At 45.7% G+C, this 22,652-nt stretch overlaps 1 long non-coding RNA gene across 1 annotated transcript; it reads right to left on the reverse strand.

Annotated features, from left to right (window-relative positions):
• Positions 1-18,675: 18,675 nt before the first annotated feature.
• Positions 18,676-19,146, reverse strand: LOC123184953 (uncharacterized). Its single transcript, XR_006493129.1, has 3 exons — positions 19,051-19,146; positions 18,821-18,886; positions 18,676-18,738 (listed from the first exon to the last, which is right to left on the reverse strand). It is a non-coding gene; the product is annotated as an uncharacterized lncRNA (long non-coding RNA).
• Between the last annotated feature and the right edge of the window lie 3,506 nt (positions 19,147-22,652).

Raw genomic sequence — 22,652 nt, forward strand, 5'->3', positions numbered from 1 at the left:
GTGATTCCTATTACAAGAACATGATCAATCTCATACATCAGATATCATTCATCACATTCTTCTTGGCCATATCACATCACATAGCATACCCTGCAAAAACAAGTTAGACGTCCTCTAATTGTTGTTTGCATGTTTTACGTGGCTGCTATGGGTTTCTAGCAAGAACGTTTCTTACCTACGCAAAAACCACAACGTGATATGACAATTGCTATTTACCCTTCATAAGGACCCCTTTTCATCGAATCCGATCCGACTAAAGTGGGAGAGACAGACACCCGCTAGCCACCTTATGCAACTAGTGCATGTCAGTCGGTGGAACCAGTCTCACGTAAGAGTACGTGTAAGGTCGGTCCGGGACGCTTCATCCCACAATGCCGCCGAATCAAGATTGGACTAATAACGGTAAGCATATTGAACAAAATCAACGCCCACAACTACTTTGTGTTCTACTCATGCATAGAAACTACGCATAGACCTAGCTCATGATGCCACTGTTGGGGAACGTAGCAATAATTCAAAATTTTCTACGTATCACCAATATCAATCTATGGAGTCATCTAGCAACAAGGGAGGAGTGGATCTACATACCCTTGTAGATCGCGCGCGGAAGCGTTCAAGAGAACGGGGTTGATGGAGTCGTACTCGTCGTGATCCAAATCACCGATGATCCTAGCGCCGAACAGACGGCACCTCCGCGTTCAACACACGTACGGAGCAGCAACGTCTCCTCCTTCTTGATCTAGCAAGGGGGAAGGAGAGGTTGATGGAGATCCAGCAGCACGACGGCGTGGTGGAAGTAGCGGGATTCCAACAGGGCTTCGCCAAGCGCTACGGGAGGAGGGAGATGTGTCATGGGAGGGAGAGGGAGGCGCCAGGGCTTGGGTATGGCTGCCCTCCCCTCCCCCCACTATATATAGGGCCAAGGGAGAGGGGGGCGCAGCCTTGGCCCTTCCTCCAAGGAAGGGTGCGGCCAGGGAGGAGTCCATCCTCCCCAAGGCACCTCGGAGGTGCCTTCCCCCTTTAGGACTCATCCTTTCCCTTATCTCTTGGCGCATGGGCCTCTTGGGGCTGGTGCCCTTGGCCCATACAGGCCAAGGCGCACCCCCTACAGCCCATGTGGCCCCCCGGGGCAGGTGGCCCCACCCGGTAGACCCCCGGGACCCTTCCGGTGGTCCCGGTACAATACCGGTGACCCCGAAACTTGTGCTGATAGCCGAAATAGCACTTCATATATATAATTCTTTACCTCCGGACCATTCCGGAACTCCTCGTGACGTCCGGGATCTCATCCGGGACTCCGAACAACTTTCGGGTTACCGCATACTTATATCTCTATAACCCTAGCATCACCGAACCTTAAGTGTGTAGACCCTACGGGTTCGGGAGACATGCAGACATGACCGAGATGACTCTCCGATCAATAACCAACAGCGGGATCTGGATACCCATGTTGGCTCCCACATGTTCCACGATGATCTCATCGGATGAACCACGATGTCAAGGACTTAATCAATCCCGTATACAATTCCCTTTGTCTAGCGGTACGATACTTGCCCGAGATTCGATCGTCGGTATCCCGATACCTTGTTCAATCTCGTTACCGGCAAGTCTCTTTACTCGTTCCGTAACACATCATCCCATGATCAACTCCTTGATCACATTGTGCACATTATGATGATGTCCTACCGAGTGGGCCCAGAGATACCTCTCCGTCACACGGAGTGACAAATCCCAGTCTCGATTCGTGCCAACCCAATAGACACTTTCGGAGATACCTGTAATGTACCTTTATAGCCACCCAGTTACGTTGTGACGTTTGGCACACCCAAAGCACTCCTACGGTATCCGGGAGTTGCACAATCTCATGGTCTAAGGAAATGATACTTGACATTAGAAAAGCTTTAGCATACAAACTACATGATCTTGTGCTAGGCTTAGGATTGGGTCTTTGTCCATCACATCATTCTCCTAATGATGTGATCCCGTTATCAATGACATCCAATGTCCATGGTCAGGAAACCGTAACCATCTATTGATCAACGAGCTAGTCAACTAGAGGCTTACTAGGGACATGGTGTTGTCTATGTATCCACACATGTATCTGAGTTTCCCATCAATACAATTCTAGCATGGATAATAAATGATTATCATGAACAAGGAAATATAATAATAACTAATTTATTATTGCCTCTAGGGCATATTTCCAACAGTTCATGCTTCACGATGGCATCAAATAACAATTATTCAGGTCTAATACTAATCCCGAAGGTAGAAGTAGAGGTAGCGTGCCAATGGTGATCACATCGACTTTGGAACCATTTCCCACGTGCATCGTCACCTCATCCTTAGCCAATCTTCGCTTAATCCGTAGCCCCTGTTTCGAGTTGCAAATATGAGCAACAGAACCAGTATCAAATACCCAGGCGCTACTGCGAGCATTAGTAAGGTACACATCAATAACACGTATAACAAATATACCTTTCACTTTGCCATCCTTCTTATCCGCCAAATACTTGGGGCAGTTCTGCTTCCAGTGACCAGTCCCTTTGCAGTAGAAGCACCAGTCTCAAGCTTAGGTCCAAACTTGGGCTTCTTCACTTGAGCAGCAACTTACTTGCCGTTCTTCTTGAAGTTCCCCTTCTTCCCTTTGCCCTTTTTTCTTGAAACTAGTGGTCTTGTTGACCATCAACACTTGATGCTCCTTCTTGATTTCTACCTCCACAGCCTTTAACATTGCGAAGAGCTCGGGAATTGTCTTATCCATCCCTTGCATATTATAGTTCATCACGAAGCTTTTGTAGCTTGGTGGCTGTGATTGAAGAATTCTGTCAATGACACTATCAGCAGGAAGATTAACTCCCAATTGAGTCAAGTGGTTGTGGTACCCAGACATTCTGAGTATATGTTCACTGATAGAACTATTCTCCTCCATCTTGCAGCTATAGAACTTATTGGAGACTTCATATCTCTCAATTCGGGCATTTGCTTGAAATATTAACTTCAACTCCTCGAACAGCTCATATGCTCCATGACGTTCAAAACGTCGTTGAAGTCCCGATTCTAAGCCATAAAACATGACCCATTGAACATCTAAGTAGTCATCAGCTTTGCTCTGCTAGACGTTCATAACATCTGGAGTTGCTCCTGCAGCGGGCTTTGCACCTAGCGGTGCTTCCAGGATGTAATTCTTCTGTGCAGCAATGAGGATAATCCTCAAGTTACGAACCCAGTCCGTGTAGTTTCTACCATCATCTTTCAACTTACCTTTCTCTAGGAACGCATTAGAATTCAAAGGAACAATAGCACGGGCCATTTATCTACAACAACATAGACATGTAAAATACTATCAGGTACTAAGTTCATGATAAATTAAATTTCAATTAATCATATTACTTAAGAACTCCCACTTAGATTGACATTCCTCTACTCATCTAAATGATCACGTGATCCATATCAACTAAACCATGTCCGATCATCACGTGAGATGGAGAAGTTTTCAATGGTGAACATCACTATGTTGATCATATCTACTATATGATTCATGCTCGACCTTTCGGTCTCAGTGTTCCGAGGCCATATCTGCATATGCTAGGCTCGTCAAGATTAACCTGAGTATTCTGCTTGTGCAAAACTGGCTCGCACCCGTTGTATGTGAACGTAGAGCTTATCACACCCGATCATCACTTGTTGTCTCGGCACGACGAACTGTAGCAACGGTGCATACTCAGGGAGAACACTTATACCTTGAAATTTAGTGAGAGATCATCTTATAATGCTAACGCCGTACTAAGAAAAATAAGATGCATAAAGGATAAACATCACATGCAATCAATATAAGTGATATGATATGGCCATCATCATCTTGTGGCTTTGATCTCCATCTCCAAAGCACCGTCATGATCATCATCGTCACCGGCTTGACACCTTGTTCTCCATCGTAGCATCGTTGTCGTCTCGCTAACTATTTCTTCTATGACTATCGCTACTGCTTAGTGATAAAGTAAAGCAATTACATGGCGATTGCATTTCATACAATAAAGCGACAACCATATGGCTCCTGCCAGTTGCCGATAACTGTTACAAAACATGATCATCTCATACAACAAATTATATAATCACGTCTTGACCATATCACATCACAACATGCCCTGCAAAAACAAGTTAGACATCCTCTACTTTGTTGTTGCAAATTTTACGTGGTTGCTACGGGCTTAGCAAGAACTGTTCTTACCTACACATAAAAAACCACAACGATTTTTCGTCAAGTGTGATGTTTTAACCTTCAACAAGGACCGGGCGCAGTCACACTCGATTCAACTAAAGCTGGAGAAACAGACACCCACTAGCCACCTGTGTGTGAAGCACGGCGGTAGAACCTGTCTCATGAACGCGGTCATGTCATGTCGGTCTGGGCCGCTTCATCAAACAATACCGCCAAATCAAAGTATGACATGCTGGTAAGCAGTATGACTATTATCACCCACAATTCTTTATGTTCTACTCGTGCATATAACATCTACGCATAGACCTGGCTCGGATGCCACTGTTGGGGAACACAATATTTCAAAAAAATTCCTACGATCACGCAAGATCTATCTAGGAGATGCATGGCAACAAGAGGGGAGAGTGTGTCTACGTACCCTCGTAGACCGAAAGCGGAAGCGTTAAGTAACATAGTTGATGTAGTCGAACGACTTCGCGATCCAACCGATCAAGTACCGAACGCACGGCACCTCCGCGATCTGCACACTTTCAACTCGGTGACGCCCCTCGTATGCTTGATCCAACTGAGGCCGAGGGTGAGTTCCGTCAGCATGACATGTGTTGACAGTGATGATGAAGTTACCGACGCAGGGCTTCGCCTAAGCACTACGACAATATGACCGAGGTGTAAAACTGTGGAGGGGGGCACCACACACGGCTAAAGATCAACTTGTGTGTCTATGGGGTGCCCCCTCCCCCGTATATAAAGGAGGGGAGGAGGAGGGCCGGCCTCAAGGGGTGCGCCCAAGGGGGGGATTCCTACTCCTAGTAGAAGTAGGTTTCCCCCTTTCCTAGTCCAAGTAGGAGAAGAAGGAAGGAGAGGAAGAAGAGAAGGAAAGGGGGGCCGGCCCCCTAGCCCTAGTCCAATTCGGTTTGGGCTAGGGGGGCCCACCTTGGCCTACCTCCTCTCTTCCACCATTAGGCCCATGAGGCCCAATAACTTCCCGGGGGGTCCGCTAACCCCCGGCACTCCGAAACTTATCCGAAACAAACCGAATCATTCTGGTGTATGAATGTAGCCTTCCAATATATGAATATTTAAGCCTCGACCATTTAGAGACTAGTCGTCATGTCCGTGATCACATCCGGGACTCCGAACAACCTTCGGCACATCAAATCACATAACCCATAATACATATCGTCATCGAACGTTAAGCGTGCGGACCCTACGGGTTCGAGAACTATGTAGACATGACCGAGACTCATCTCCGGTCAATAGCCAATAGCGGAACCTGGATGCTCATATTGGTTCCTACATATTATACAAAGATCTTTATCAGTCAAACCGCATAACAACATACGTTGTTCCCTTTGTCATCGGTATGTTACTTGTCTGAGATTCGATCGTCGGTATCATCATACCTAGTTCAATCTCGTCACCGGCAAGTCTCTTTACTCGTTCCATAATGCATCATCCCATGACTAACTCATTAGTCACATTGCTTGCAAGGCTCATAGTGATGTGCATTACCGAGAGGGTCCAGAGATACCTCTCCGATACATGGAGTGACAAATCCTAATCTCGATCTATGCCAACTCAAAAAACACCATCGGAGACACCTATAGAGCATCTTTATGATCACCCAGTTACGTTGTGACGTTTGATAACACACAAGGTGTTCCTCCGATATTTGGGAGTTGCATAATCTCATAGTCATAGGAACATGTATAAGTCATGAAGAAAGCAATAGCAATAGCAATAAACTAAACGATCATAGTGCTAAGCTAACGGATGGGTCTAGTCCATCACATCATTCTCTAATGATGTGATCCCGTTCATCAAATGACAACACATGTCCATGCCTAGGAAACTTAACCATCTTTGATTAACAAGCTAGTCTTGTAGAGGCATACTAGGGACACTCTATTTGTCTATGTATTCACACATGTACTAAGTTTATGGTTAATACAACTCTAGCATGAATAATAAACATTTATAATAATATAAGGAAATATAAATAACAACTTTATTATTGCCTCTAGGGCATATTTCCTTGAATTAATTATCTGCAGCAAGGTGATCAGTAGCAAAGCAGTATGATAGTTTTGATGATAGTAGCAACAATAACGGTGATGGTAACAGTGATAGCAATAGTTCTGTAGCAAGTGTAACAGTGATGATAACAGCGGTAACTTAGCAAGAATAATAGAGGATAAATTCGTAGGCATTGGATCGTTGACTTGTTGGATGATATTCATCATGAGACAGTTATAACCTAGGGCGATACGACACTAGCTCCAGTTCATCGATATAATGTAGGCATGTATTTCGTAAATAGTCATACATGCTTATGGAAAGAACTTGCATGACATCTTTTGTTCTACCCTCCCGTGGCAGCAGGGTCCATATTGGAAACTAAGGGATATTAAGAACTCCTTTTAATAGAGAACCGGAACAAAGAATTAACACACGGTGAATACATGAACTCCTCAAACTACGGTCATCACCGGGAGTGGTCCCGTCTATTGTCACTCCGGGGTTGCCGGATCATAACACGTAGTAGGTGACTATACCTTGCAAGATCAGATCTAGAACATGGATATAATGGTGATGACATAAATGGTTCAGATCTGAAATCATGGCACCCGGGCCCAAAGTGACAAGCATTAAGCATAGCAAAGTCATAGCAACATCAATCTAAGAACATAGTGGATACTAGGGATCAAGCCCTAACAAAACTAACTCGATTACATGATGAATCTCATCCAACTCCTCACTGACAGCGAGCCTATGAAGGAATTACTCACTCCCAGTGGGGAGCATCGTGGAATTGGCGATGGAGAAGGGTTGGTGATGAAGAAGAACGAAGACCCCCCCTATCCGGAGCCCCAAACGGACTCCAAATTTGGCCTCCTAATGAAGAACAGGAGGTGGCAGCGGCTCCATCTTGTGGATCTCGATAATTATTTCTCCCTGATTTTTTCTGGAAAAATAGGATTTTATAGCATCGGTTTCAGGGTCTGCGGGGCCACCAGGTGGGCACAACCCACCTGGGCGCACCAGGAGAGGGGGGCGCACCCTGGTGGGTTGTGCTCACCCAGGTGCCCCCTCTGGTGGGTCTTGGCTCCAGAAATTCTTATTATTGATATAAAAAAATCCTCGCAAAGTTTCATTCCATTCCTAGAACTTTTATTTCTGCACAAAAACAACACCATGGTAGTTCTGCTGAAAACATCGTCAGTCCGGGGTTAGTTTCATTCAAATCATGCAAATTAGAGTCCAAAACAAGAGGAAAAGCGTTAGTAAAACTATATACGTTGGAGACGTATCATCCCGCCGTCCCTCAAGATGGAGAAGGAGAAGGCAGACGTAGGGATTTTAGTCGACGCCTTGGTGGGCATCGTGAGAGCTATAGTTGATGGGATGGATCTACTGGAGGTCTTCCTTAGTCAGCGGATCTGCTATTGCAAGACAAGGCACATCCCATGTAGATGTATGAGAGGCTGAGTGACCCCACACAAGTGCACCCTGAGGACCTGCCTGAGAAGGCCATGGGTGAAAAGATCAAGGCCATCACTTCCACGCGCGACAACCCGCAAGGAACAAGGAGAGTGCCTCCCAATGATCAGGACAACCCGCTTGTTGAGGTAAGTTCGCGTTTGAGAGACCGAGTCATTTCGGTGAAGTTTTTCATATGCTTGGATATGACTTTGTGATTTTCTTTTCAGCAGAGCTTCCAGAACATGATCTCACAGGTGTCGAATGTCGACCGTTCCCCAGGGGGCGTGGCAAGTGACACCGAGCAACAGTACACCAAGGAGAGCGAGGAAGAGGAGAGTGCTGAAGAGGAGGACACCGAGGAAGGCAAAGAGGCGGGATCTTCCCCATCTGAGATTGTCCCCAAGGAACTCTGGTCCAATGGAACCAACATATGAGAGCTCGCACGGCTGGTGCTCAGGCGCCGGGTGCTCCAAATCCGGTTGTTCTGGTTCCCAGCGCATGCAGCTGAAAGCTCGGTCGAGCCGAGTCTGTGAAGCCGCCCGTGAGGTTCCGCAAGCTGCTCAAATAGGCTTCCACCAAGCCTCGGAACGTCGTGGCTCTGCCGAATATTGGTGACGATGTCAGTGACATCGACGTAAGTAGCGAGACTGAGTCTCTTTGTTGTGCAAATCTGTATTGTTTGATGACCGAGTGATATCATGATTGCAGTGCTGAGATGTCAACGACTTCACCTGACCCAAATGCTCATGGGAAGGGTGATACGTCTCCATCGTATCAATAATTTTTTATTGTTCTATGCCAATATTCTACAACTTTTACATACTTTTGGCAACTATTTATACTATTTTGGGGACTAACATATAGATCCAGTGCCCAGTGCCCGTTCCTGTTTGTTGCATATTTTTTGTTTCACAGAAAACCCATATCAAACAGAGTCCAAACGAGATAAAAACTTACAGAGATTTTTTTTTGAAATATATGTGATTTTTGAGAAGAAGAATCAACGTGAGACGATGCCCGAGGGGGCCACAAGGTAGGGGGCGCGCCCTGGCCCCTTTTGGCAACCACGTAAGGCGGTTGGTGCCCTTCTTTCGCCGCAAGAAAGCCAATATCCGGATTGAAATCATGTTAAAATTTCAGCCAATCGGAGTTACGGTTCTTCGGGGATATAAGAAACGGTGAAAGGGTAGAATCAGAAGCGCAGAAACAAAGAGAGACAGAGAGACAGATCCAATCTCTGAAGGGCTCTCGCCCCTCGCCGCCGTGGAGGCCATGGACCAGAGGGGAAACCTTTCTCCCATCTAGGGAGAAGGTCACGGAAGAAGAAGAAGAAGGGGGGCCCTCTCCCCCTCTCTCCCGGTGGCGCCGGAACGCCGCCGGGGCCATCATCGTGTGACGGCGATCTACACCAACACCTCCGTCATCTTCACCAACATCTTCATCACCTTCCCCTGTCGGTGTCAAAACCGGCGGATCTCGGGTAGGGGGTCCCGAACTGTGCGTCTAGGCCGGATGGTAACAGGAGGCAGGGGACACGATGTTTTACCCAGGTTCGGGCCCTCTTGATGGAGGTAAAACCCTACGTCCTGCTTGATTAATATTGATGATATGGGTAGTACAAGAGTAGATCTACCACGAGATCAGAGAGGCTAAACCCTAGAAGCTAGCCTATGGTATGATTGTATGTTGTGATTGTTGTCCTATGGACTAAAACCTTCGGTTTATATAGACACCGGAGAGGGTTAGGGTTACACAAGGTCGGTTACAAAGGAGGAAATATCCATATACATATTGCCTAGCTTGCCTTCCACGCCAAGTAGAGTCCCATCCGGACACGAGACGAAGTCTTCAATCTTGTATCTTCATAGTCTAACAGTCCGGCCAATGGAGATAGTCCGGCTGTCCGGAGACCCCCTAATCCAGGACTCCCTCAGTAGCCCCTGAACCAGGCTTCAATGACGATGAGTCCGGCGCGTAGTATTGTCTTCGGCATTGCAAGGCGGGTTCCTTTTCCGAATACATCAGAAGAATTTGAATACGAGGATAGTGTCCGACCCTGCAAAATAAGTTCCACATTCCACCGTAGAGAGAATAATATTTTCGCAGATCTAATTTGCTAGCTTGTTTTGGCAGCATGATGTTATGTCATGGCCCGGTGATTATTCGAACCGTTTTTCCACACATAACGTGAGGCGGTTTCTTGACACGTCTTGCCGAAGCGGAGATCGTGTTCCCCCAATTACGGGATTCTCATTAATGCGGTCGTGGGTAACCCAACCATGTCTAGGACTCCTAGATTATAGGCATGTCCTAAACGTCTACGGAGAGGATGCTTGATATTCACCCTCTTTATAAATGGACAAGGTTTTCGCTTTTTCCCTCTCGTGCTCAATCGAACCCTACCCCCGCCTCGAGTTCTAACACCCAAAGCCCAGGTTAGGTGCTCCGGATCTTCAATCATGTCCGGATCCGGCCTTCAAGGCCGATGGATGCCCTCCTCCGTTACGGAAGAGGACATTAAGAAGTTGAGGGAGGCCAGATACCTGACCGCCGAGGTTTCGCATCGGCTGCCTGCTCGAGGGCAAATCGTCCCTACTCCCGAACCCAACGAGAACGTCGTGTTCGTATCCCACTTCCTCCAAGGTCTAGGCCTCACTCTAGATCCCTTCGTCAGGGGTTTGATGTTCTATTACGGGCTAGATTTCCATGATCTAGCTCCGGACTCCTTTCTCCACATCTCGACATTTATTGTCGTGTGTGAGGCCTTCCTCCGCGTTACCCCTCACTTCGTCCTCTGGCTCAAGACCTTTGAAGTAAAGCCGAAGATGATCGAGGGGCAACATGCAGCGTGCGGAGGTGCATCAATAGGCAAGATGGCAGGAGCTCCATGGCCGGAAGGTTCCTTTCCAGAGGTGTCCGAATTACAGCAACGAGAGTGGTTTTACGTCACGGCTCCCAGAAGTGACAAGTGGGCGGCTGCCCCCGCTTTCCGCTCGCCCCCCACCACCACAACTGATGCCATGGATTAGCAGAGGTCTGAGCTGGGGTCCAGCCAAGGACGTGCCTATGCTGCAAAGCCGCATCCGAGATCTCTTAGAGGGAGATTTTAATTTGGCTGTGGTAATACAAGTTATGCTGGTTCGTCAAGTCCAGCCTTGCAAACACCGGCCCCTTCGCTTGTGGGAGTTCAACCCAGAGGGACCGCATGCCATTCAAAGTTTCCTCAGCCTAACGCACGAGAAGATGTACAAGTCATTCTTCGGACCTCAAGTAGAGTGTACGGATATTACCGAGGACGTGGGCCTGAGTAGTAACCACGCCGCCGAACAAGTAAGAAATCCTCTGGCCGAACACACTGTCTTTTATTCGTCATGAAGTTATTTCCGAGAGTTCACTTTTTGACCAGGACTGGCTAACAAAGGCGAAGATGATTCGGTGTTTGGCCCCCCTCCCTGAGGGTTTGGAAAATCCGGTATTGGAAAAGATGCTCGAGGTCGCACCTTGCCCGGAGCCCTTGAAGGAAGATACCGGGGGGTAATACGAGCGGACGCGGGCCCCCATTGCTGCCTGTTCCAACCGAGGGAATGAGCATCTCCACGAGGGAGGACAACCAGGGGAGGAAAATTACTGCTTCCAAGGATCCGGAAGCTGAAGCCTCCAAACGGGAGAAGAAGTCTCCCACAGAGGGTCCTGCCTCGGGGGGTGCTTTTGCCGCACAAAGTCCGCGGGGGGATCAACCCTCCAACGAGTCGTAAGTGATCCAAAATACTTTAATAGTAAAGGTATGCTATCTTTTTTTTGAGAAAATAACCACCGCATATATCTTGCAGTTCGGGCCTTAGCCCCTCTCAGCTGAGCTCGTCTTCGGGGGATCTTCTTCCAGAGATGATGGAGAGCGAAACGCCTCCCCCGGACTCCTCCGCTCAAGAAGCGGGCAACCCCGAAGTGTCGTCACGGAGGGCCTCTCCGGATCCGGTGAGGACAGAAGATAATCCTATAGACCCCCGAAGTCCCCAGCGTCCGGCTCCCGAAGAGAGCAGGCAAAAGAGTCCGGCACCGTCTGGTGTGCGGTCGGACGTTCTAAGGGAGTTGGTGGGGCAAGCGTCCATCTCAGAAGAACACCGTACGCTGATGGGTATGGTGATGGAGGTAATCTCGTCCACCGAAAGCGGATTACATGAAGCCTTTATGAGTCTACTGACAGGCTTTGAGGTACGTGAGATAATATGTGATAGTACTGCACATGTTAGGTGTGCCCTGTGTAGATAGTAGCCCCTGAGACTCTGGTTGTCGTCGAGAACAGCGGCGGACAGAGGATCATATTCCCAGGCAATAACCAGACTGCCCCTATGTGCAGGTGGTGGAAGCTCCGGTGGCTAGCCGGACTAGTGAGTTTGCCAAATTAAAACGGCAACTGGATGCAGCAGACGCCGACATCGAGCTTGTTAACAAGAGGCTTGGCGAGGCATAGGGTAAGTGTTATTATCTGGTGAACGCCACACAGTAAGAGCAGCATGATGCCAGTATCTTTAATATGTTGTGAATGTAGATGGAGCTGCCACCGTGGAAACCTTGCAGGCAGAACTTGCCCGAGCCAAGGAACAAGCGAGGATTAGTAATGCCGCTGCTTTGAAGGCGACCGAAGAGTTGAAGGCCAAGAAGGCCACACATTGCGAGAGCCAAGAAAAGATGGCCAAGATGGCCGTAGAATTAAAAGACACTGCCGACCGTTGCCGGGTCCTTGAAAAAGAAAACCGAGCGAAGGCAACAGACCTTGAGAAGGCCGCGGCGGCGGACAAAGACACCCGTTCTGCTATGAGAGCGAAGAAGGAGCAGCTGCGGGAAGCCGGGGATATTGCGGCTGGGAAACCCTTCATGTTACGAAGGAAGTTCGGAGATCCACGGTATGCCCCTCTGGATCGGCTATGGAGTTCGGCAGATGCGTATATGGATTTGGCGGCGAGCGCTGCCGATGCGGCCAAGTACTTCCAAGGTCAGAAAGATCGTGAAGTGGACAATCTGTTCTGGTCGCAATTCCACATTCCAGAGTGTCTGCTTTCATTGACTGACCAGCTAGCCGAATGGGCCGAACTGAATAGGTTGTCTGGACTCACCATGAGGTCTATTGTGGATCAGCTATGGCCGGAAAAGCCAAAGCCGAACTGCTATTTCATCTTAGTGCAGCTGTTCCTTGGTGCGGTGCTGCGCATTAATGCGATGAAGAGGTTGGCGTGCATAGAAGGCTCGCGGATGGCCCTTGCCCGTGTTAAAGCATACTGGGCGGAGATGGACGCTACCACTGTTGCGGCGTAGGGTTCCGCCATAGGTCGAGTGGCTGCGGAGCATTATTTCGAGGAGGTTCTCAAGGGTGCTCGTTTGATAGAGGCCCAGTGCTCGAAGAATATTATGTTTGAGGGATATGTATTCTCATTGTAAACACAATGCTTTTATGAAGTTTTTATAAGGCTATGTTTATACTTTTGCCTGAAAGTAGTATGATGCCTCCTGTGCGGCCGTTTATGTATACATGTGTATAACCTGAAAGATTGCAGCCGTCGGCTTCAACCCCCACGCATAATGCGGAGGTGCTCACAAAAAACGCGTGTTCACACTTAACCCAACGTCTTGTTCCTATTAAGGAGGTGATAGCATAGCGAGCGAGGCAACCGAACTATAATGCTTTAACACTTTCACTTAGCCATAGGAGTTTGACAGTGGGGCTACTAGATAGCCCCTGGTGGCTCCGCACTCTCCCGATCGCGGGGTACGTACATGCCTGGCCGGAAAACAGCCCTTCGTTAAGGCGGAGGAATTCTAACATTCCGATAGGTCATCGAGTGGTTTACCAGTCTCACGCTATATCATGACAGTCAGTTTTCGGCTTTCTCTACTGAGGTGCTCGTCCGGATGAACCAGGGCACAATCGCAGTAGTTCTCCTGGTGCTACCTTAGCCGATAAAGCGGAACATAAGGCACCAAAACACAGGAGCCGGGCAAACCCAACATTTGACCAAAGACAATGATTCGGAGCAGATGCATATAAGGCCAAACTCGTGACGCCGAACACTCCCTAAGGTATTCGGTCTTTATGGTATAAACCGGGCCTAAATAGTGCCCTTTGTAAGAAGCCCCTTGTGTCTAGGTACGTGCATTATTCTGACGTGGCCACATGCCAAGACGTCAGCATCCTTCTCAACTGTGCTGAGAATTCGGTGGATATGTATCAACAAGAGACAGTAAAAAAGGTTTACACAGGGTCTTAATCTAAAAAGAATCCTTGGAGCGGGTCCCTGCTGCACGTCTACGCCTGTGTCTCCGTTGTGCCGTATCCTAGACGGGTGTAGCACGATGATCATCTGTAAAAGAGAGGAACTTAGGTGAAAAAGTTGTTGTGCAAAAAGATAGTTTTTAAAGAAACCATGTATAATTCAAGATGAGTAAAAATTGCTGCTTGTCTGCGCGCGTTGAGCCCCTTGTATTTGTAATAGGGGTGTGACCATTGATCCGGTATGAATTACATATAGCTGCGCCGGACTTGACTAACCGTGTCCGAGGTCTTGACGACCTGTTAAATGCTTTAGTTGGTGAGGCCGTTTTTAGTGTGCGGCTGCCAAGGCAGCCGCACTCTCTTCGGCGTGCAAAGATCGCTTAATACTTCCATTTACTATAATGATGCCACATGGGCCGGGCATCTTGAGTGTGAGGGAAGCGTAGTGCGGTATTGCATTAAAGCGAGCAAAAGCTTCGCGTCCGAGTAGTGCTTGACATCCACTTTGGAACGGAGCGATGTTGAAGGCTAAATGTTCGCTACAGAAGTTATCGGGGAAGCTGAATATAACCTTTAGTAGCAGGGAGCCCGTGCAATGAGCCCCTGGGCCTAGTGTTACTCCTTTAAAGGTAGTATTGCTATGGCAAATTTTTGTTGGGTCTATCCCCATTTCACGGATTGTGTCCTAGTATATCAGGTTTAGACTGCTGCCACCGTCCATCAGGACTATAGTGAAGTGGTATTCGTTAATTATTGGGTCTAATACCAGGGCAGCCCATCCTACACGCCAGATACTTGCTGAGTAATCACGATGGTCGAAAGTGATCGGTTGAGACGACCAGTGGCAGGACTCCGCGGTGATAGGCCCTTGGGCATATTTTTCTGGGAGTGCCGTTTTGTTTCTTGCTTTGATCACGTGTAACACGTTTACTGTTTTGACTTCTGGTGGAAATTTCTTTTGTTCCCCAGTGTCTTGCTTGAGAGGCTCATCCTCGTCTTCGCTTGGTGTATCCTCCCCCTTGTGTACGGTGTTGAGCTTGCCGGATTGCTTGAAGGCCCAACATTCTGTGGGTATGATTAGCGGGTTTACCAAGGGTGCTATGGATCTGACATATTTGGTCCAGAATTTTGTTTAGGCTGGATAGTTCGTCTCTGGCGCCTTTAGAGGGCGGCTTTTGTTGACCTAGCCGAGAGCTTTTGATTCCGGCGTTTACTGCCATGCTCTTCGTGCTGTGTTCTTTATTCCGGCGTTTGTTATTGCTGTTGCGCCATGATTTCCCGTTTCCATCTCTAACTTCAGATGTACTAGGGTCGCTGGTGCTGCATCTAGCCAGCTGTCCTCACCCGCGCAAAAGCGGGTCATGAGGCTTATTAATGCTGCCATTGTTCTCGGTTTTTCTTGGCCGAGGTGTCTGGAAAGCCATTCATCACGGACGCTATGCTTAAAAGTTGCCAAGGCTTCGGCGTCCGGACAGTCGACAATTTGGTTCTTTTTAGTAAGAAACCTGTTCCAAAGTTTTCGGGCTGACTCTCCGGGCTGTTGAGTTATATGACTCAAATCGTCCGCGTCTGGAGGTCGGACATAAGTCCCTTGAAAATTTGCCCAAAAAGCGTCTTCGAGCTCTTCCCAGCTTCCAATGAAGTTTTCGGGGAGGCTTTTAAGCCAGTGGCAAGCTGGCCCTTTGAGCTTGAGGGGTAAGTACTTGCACTACACCACAGCACCACATCCCCAACAAACAGGATGGTCGGAAAAACAGCGTCTGCCGACACACAGTCAGCCGGGAAAAAGTATTGCCGACCGAGAGCGTCTGTTGGGGTAAGTCCAGACGGGAAAACCTTATCCCGACCGACATGTCTTTCCCGACCGACAGTCGGACGCCTATAAACCGAATTGCCGACCGACTTTCTGTTGGCCTACCCCGGAATCTTTCCCGACCGATTTTCAGCTGGCGTTGCTATTGAAGCTTTCCCGACCGACCGTTTGATAGTACAGTCTTTGCCGACCGACTTTCTGCTGCCCCTATCCTGAACCTTTCCCGACCAACTGTGAGATGGTGTCTTTTTTGCCGACTGACTTTCTGTTGGTCCTAGCATGAGCCTTTGCCGACCAACAATAGGATGATGGTTTGTTTTGCCAACCAACAATTTGACAGCATTTTGCTTAGCTGAGCAATGTTTAATACCCACGTACCCTTGATTTCCCATCTGCCTTACAATACAATGTCAATCAAGTTGCATATCTCATTACAATATGATATTAGTCAAGTTACAGTAACTTGCATGTGCTCCGAAAATATTAAATCATGACCAAAGAAGGATAACATATTAATTACTTCTCACAAGTAAAGGAAACATTTATGGTTCAATGACCGAATCACCCAACAGGTTTACAAAATGATAGATGCATCTCCGATAATCATTGTTTGCTCCATTACTCCAAATACCCAGGTGACAAGATGACATATATGTTTACAAAATGAGACCTAAAGACGCATTGTTTTTGCTCCATTACAGAAAATCTCTAGCCGATGCAAACTGACATCTTCCTGGTTCCTTCCTGCTCCTTTTGTATGTCTTTCCTAAAAAGGATAAAAATGTCATGGTGAGCATGCATTCAGAGACAATGGAAAAAACAATAATTGTATAAAGCATCTATGGAAATTAGCAATTAAAAATTGTGGGATTTTAGTGTTACAAAAAATAGCTCAAGGTCAGAACAATGCCACAAATGTGTTAATTAGATCTTTGCTGTGTTGGACATCATAAAGCATCGATGCAACGTGACCATGAAGTATATATTTCAGGAAATATGAGCAATATAGAGGTGTACTCAGAGCAACACAAGGCAACATAATTAAGTTGTATTTCCATCATCTGGACATAAGGCAAAAAATTAGCATGTCCGGACTCCCAACTTTAATTCAGAAGACATGATACTATTTACTGTGGAGAGCACTACAGGCTAGTTTGGTTGGTGCCGGAGAGCAACTACAAATTTGTGCCAGCCAGCTCCTCTAGAAACGTCTAGGCGTCTATGTTTCTTGGCTAACCACATTCCCAGGCCCAGGCTGACCACTCATCCCATGGACACCAACAAAACAAGCTCCAGGCATCTCCCAGGGAGCACCCAAGCAATAAATAATAGTTTTTAAGGCTAAACCAGATTTGGGAAATGAGGCATGTGGCAAGTAGAACTTACCAAAGACAACTTGAGCCACCCAACACAGGAATTGCTCGGGTCTATGTACCAATTTAAGACTACAACTCTTATAAACAATAGCATGGACATAAGAGCAACTTTTGCATCACATTATTATTTCGTTGTATTTCGACTAAATCATGTAAGCTATGAACTATACATTAAGAAGTGGCAATGAACTAGGCAGGTATTGAAAATAAGAGAAGATAGACCAACATTGATCATTACTGCTCAATGTACAGAGCTAGATAACAACTATCACGAGGAAGAAGAAGACACAAGGGTCTGGTTAAGTTCATTTTGATCCCTGGTTTTGTAGCTCAAACAATAAATACTAGCTCATGATTCAAATATACCTTAGCGGCGGGATGAGGAAGATGCCCCTGGTTTATAGGGTTTCATCTAGCAAAGTGATCATGAGTCAGTATCACATATCAAACAATTTGAGATAAGTGGACAAAACACATATTGTTGGTGATTACCTTGCTAGCTGGCCATGCAATGGACCTTGTGACAGCATCATCGATAATTTGTAAACCGTCATATTCATAAGGCACCGTAGCATCCCTTCTAATAGCAACATTGACAAGAACCTCATAAGTTCCTGGTCCAAGGGTCTCTCCGCCCACAATAGTGTCTGGGTCAACTGAGATAATTGTTGCCTTGGCAACAGGAGTTTCAGGACCAGTCCATGCATATAGAAGCACATCCATACCAATCTGAATCAATGATTATTTTAGAAACATGAAAACAAAACATAATTTAAACATATAGGTAATGATGTGAAGATTACAAGGCTTTCATCTTCATAGGTTGATGAGCATCTTGCTGGGGGCTTTGCAACAACTCTTCTTTGAACAAATGGCTCTTCATCATCATGTTCAACATCTTCTTCAGCATCATTATGTTCCTCAGCTTCAGCTCCGGAGTTCTACCAGACAACAATATGGAAATAGAGTTAGTGCATGCAAGATGTATTAATGATGCATTGAAATGATGTGGAAATAGTTCATTACTTGTCGAGAATTGGAACCATGCTGCGAGCTAGGAGTTTCCAGATTATGCCTTCCTTGTGAAGCTAACATCAATTCCATTCGGTTCATTCATTCTTCCATTTGTTGCACATGCCCCTGGAGCATGTTATAGCGATTTTCAGCTTCTCGACGCCCTTGCATTTCAACTAGAACTCTTGTGCTCAATTTACCCCATGTACCCGGTGTGCCCAAATCTTGAGGTGTTGGACCTAGACCTAACACACGAACACGACCCCTGGGCTCCTTCATTCCACATACGTGTGCAAACAGATCACCTTCTTGAATGCTCTTTTCCTTCCATTCAGGGTGCTTTTCAGCATTCTCTATGAGTTCTTTCTGCAAAATGATATTTACGAGCTCTGTAAATTCTACTTCTACAATTTCTGAGCAATATTGAAAAATCATGGCAAAAGAGACTTACAATTGTTGTTTCTGCCTGCAGCACATAACTCCCTTTCCTTTCCCCTTCCTTCCATGTATGTGTTTCGATATAAACTTCATCTCTCCGAGGATCATGCCCAAGTTTGACAGCCTACAATCATTTATTTATTTCAATATGCATTAGTCACTGAATCACAGTGGCATATCATTTATAATTGGGGTAATTTTTTTACCATTTCATTGGCAACACGGGCATGACTCTTGCTGCCAGATGTATGAGGTACTGCATTGGCACGATTCTTTTTGGCGATAGCACTACGAGACTACAAGCAAAAAGTAAAGGAGATTTATCACACATATTGTTTGTGTTTTGAGAATCATTACTTGCATATTTGTTTATCTATGTCCAGGACAGAGTGTGCTGCAAAGATATACTACATTTTTGATTAGCAGGATGACTTACTTCAAATGCCGAAGATCTCCAATAAGTAATAAGGGTCTTCCAGTCAGCTTCACTAATTCTGCTGTCACGTCTTTTCATAAGTTGTGCATCAGTGAGTGCAGCATCAAACTTGTACCTCTTTAAATCTGACTTCCAATCCTTCCATTTTATGTGTGAAGTGTCGATAACAAAGCTCAAAGCAGTTGAGTCCAGCTCATAAAATGACTATTAAAATGAGAGAAAATAGGACACTTAGTTAGATGGCTTTAAAAAAGAGTGTGTAAGTTATAAATTATGCTCATTTCTACCTTCAAGGTCTCCCACACTAACAACTTTTTCTCTACATCAACATCTCGCCAATCTAACTCTGCAGGTGGTATATGCTTCCTCACCAAAGTACCAATGAAATTGGCAAATTCGGTTGCATCTGGCCCAACAGGCTGGCCATCCCCATTAAGTGGAATATGGATTTTGGGTTGATTCAGCCTTGCATATATGTTAGCCTTTCGAGTAATTTTTCTTCCACCTTTCTTTTGACTACCATCACCATCAAGCTCATGAGTAATCTCTTCATGCAAGAAAATTAACATAGTCATACAACAATTCTAGCAAGTGACATTAGGTTAGAATATGAACAATTATAGCAAGTGACATTAGGCTACCTTTGGAAGGCTGATGCTCAGGATCAACATGATCTTGATCTTTTGATACCCTAGACCTCAAAACACGTCCTTCATTCGCGCTTACAGGTGCGCTGGAGGGTGCCTGCATAGATATATAGGTTAGTGTTGCAAGCTACATTTGCTTCCTTCAGGTAGAACATGAATGTGATGGAAGCTACATACCTTTCTTTTCTTTTGGGGGGCTTGGTTCGCTTCCATATCTTCCTGCATAGAAGCTCTTGTTGCTCGTACCGCTGCTAGCCGTTTATCATTCTGTTCAATGGTCTTGCTTCTTAGTAGTTCATACTCTACCGCTTTCAGTTGTTCCTCCGTGACCCCACCTTCTTTAGCTCTTTCGTTTGCGCTTGCCATTTTTTCTCCTGCAAAAGTAACACTATGTGAGTACATCGCTTAAAATACAAAACATTAGAGGATCATACACAACACTTACTTTTTTCAATATCACTTGCTTTAAGAACTAGTCCATCTATATCTGTCTTAGCAGAACCAATGCATCCATCCGCAACACTCACACGTATAGCAGTACATGGATCAGGCAACATCACACGTAAAACATTACCGTTGTCATCTTTAGATTCTTCTATGTCATATAATGATGGAACGACAACAGTAGACCACTCAGCATCAATGGGATCTTCAACATAGTAAACTTGAGTTGCTTGTGTGGCTAATATGAAGTCTCGTCTGATATTTTCTCACCGGTATTGAACAAATGCTTGAAATTCACAGAAGTGATTCCAAACTGATCAGTTTGCACCCATGCATCTTCTACACGATTATCAACCCGGTCACATTTGAACAACACTACTTTCCCTTCATGTTGATAATTCAACTCAAGAATTTCCTTTATAATGCCACAATAGGTCTTGTTTCTTACACTAATATTGTCACCTTTTCCTTTTGCAAAGGATGTGGTTTGTGCAACAAGAGCTACTCCACTACTCTGAAATGACCGGGCCTCATCATATGATTGTGTATGAAAGTCTACCCCATTTATAGTGTAGCTACTATACTTCATAGCAACCAAGTTTGGCTCTTTAGCTAATATTTTTATCTCATGAGGTGCTTCATCGCCCATTTCTGCCACCTGTGATTATGAAATGCTATTGTTACTCTACAATGGGATGGAATTATATGTCTTATAGGTTGACAGTCACATGCCCACTTACGTGCAATTTAAAGCACTCATGAAAGGTCTCATAATGCACACGCTTGACTTCTCGATGACTTCAAACACCAATAGAAGAAAGGTAATCCATATGTTTGCTGCATATAGGTTATATTTATCAATTGACAAGGAGGAGAGAAATAACCTAATAGCAATACATAGTAGGGATATCTTACTCTAGGTATGGTTCTATGTTGTCATAATTGAACAAGACGTATCTGTGGGCTTGCAGCCAAGTTTTGTTACCTAACATCACCATGCACTTGCCAGCCAGCCCTCGACCAATGTTGTGGAAGAAAGGAGTTGTATCATCAACTTCCATATCCAAACCTCCATCATTCCTAGCTCGATTCAACCGACTCTCATCATCCAAATAGTGTGAGCAAAATGTCAAGCTCTCATCAAACAAATAGCCCTCTGCAATTGATCCTTCCACATGACTTCTGGTGTGGACATGTCCCTTGAGCTTTCCTATATACCTCTCTACAGCCCACATGCTGCGAAAATGTACTGGACCAGCTATCATTGCTTGTGCTGGAAGATGAACCATCAAATGGACCATAATATCAAAAAATGATGGAAGGAATATGGCCTCAAGAAGGCTCAAGGTCTCATCTATTTCATCCTGTAACCTTTGCATGTCACTTATGCGAGTAACCTGTGAGTACATTCGCTTGAAAAATCTGCTCACACGAATCAGTACCGCACTCACTCTTTCTGGTAATGTTCTTCTCACTGCAAGTGGCAGCAAGTCTTGCAAAAGGACATGGTTGTCATGGCTCTTTAGCCCAGTTATCTTTTTCTCCTTAACATGCACATTACGGCGTATGTAGGATGCATAACCATTAGGAAGCATGGCATTTTTAAATACTTTGCAAAATGTCCTCTGCTGATCAGATTCCATTGTGTAAGGTGCCGGAGGGAAAAAACTTCATCATCATCAAGATCAATAGGTTGAAGATCCTTTCTAATATTGAGTTCTTGAAGGTCATATCGAGAATTAATATTATCCTTGGTTTTTCCATTGACTGCCAACAAAGTGTTAACTATGTTCTCACACACATTTTTTTCTATGTGCATGATATCAAAGTTATGATGCATCTTCAAATCCTTCCAATATGGTAGTTTAAACCAAATAGACTTTCTTTTCCAAATGATCAGCAGATCCCCTTTCTTGCGTTTCTTAGTTCTAGGCTTCTTCGTTATAGGATCCTTCCCAAACTTGGTTTGCATATTTTCTGTCAGCTCTAAGATTTGCCTACCGGAAAGTGGAACGGGTGCTGTCCCACGTTCTATGTCACCAAATGTGCGTGTATCATACCTCAAGGGGTGATCTGCACGTAAGAACCTACGATGCCCCATATAGCAAGTCTTGCTACCATTTTTTAGCCTAAGAGAACATAATTGAGAGTGGCATTCAGGGCAAGCTCCTTCTCCAGAGGAAGCACAGGCAACCAAAGACCCAAGACCCGGTTTATCCGTAATTGTGCATATTATGGCAGCATGCAACTGAAAATACTCTCCGGTTGAAGCATCATAGGTCCTAACACCATCAAGAAACATATCTACCATATCATCAACTAGTGGCTCAAGATAGACATCAATATCACTACCAGGAGAATTTCTGCCAGGAATCAACAGTGATAGGATGAAATTTGATTGCTTCATAATCATCCAGGGTGGAAAGTTATAAGGAATCAATAATACTGGCCAAATGCTATAGCTGAGATTCATGGATCTAAACGGATTAAAACCATCGGCACATACTACAA

The sequence above is a fragment of the Triticum aestivum genome, chromosome 2A (genome assembly GCF_018294505.1).
Source record: "Triticum aestivum cultivar Chinese Spring chromosome 2A, IWGSC CS RefSeq v2.1, whole genome shotgun sequence".
NCBI classification, from domain to species: domain Eukaryota; kingdom Viridiplantae; phylum Streptophyta; class Magnoliopsida; order Poales; family Poaceae; genus Triticum; species Triticum aestivum.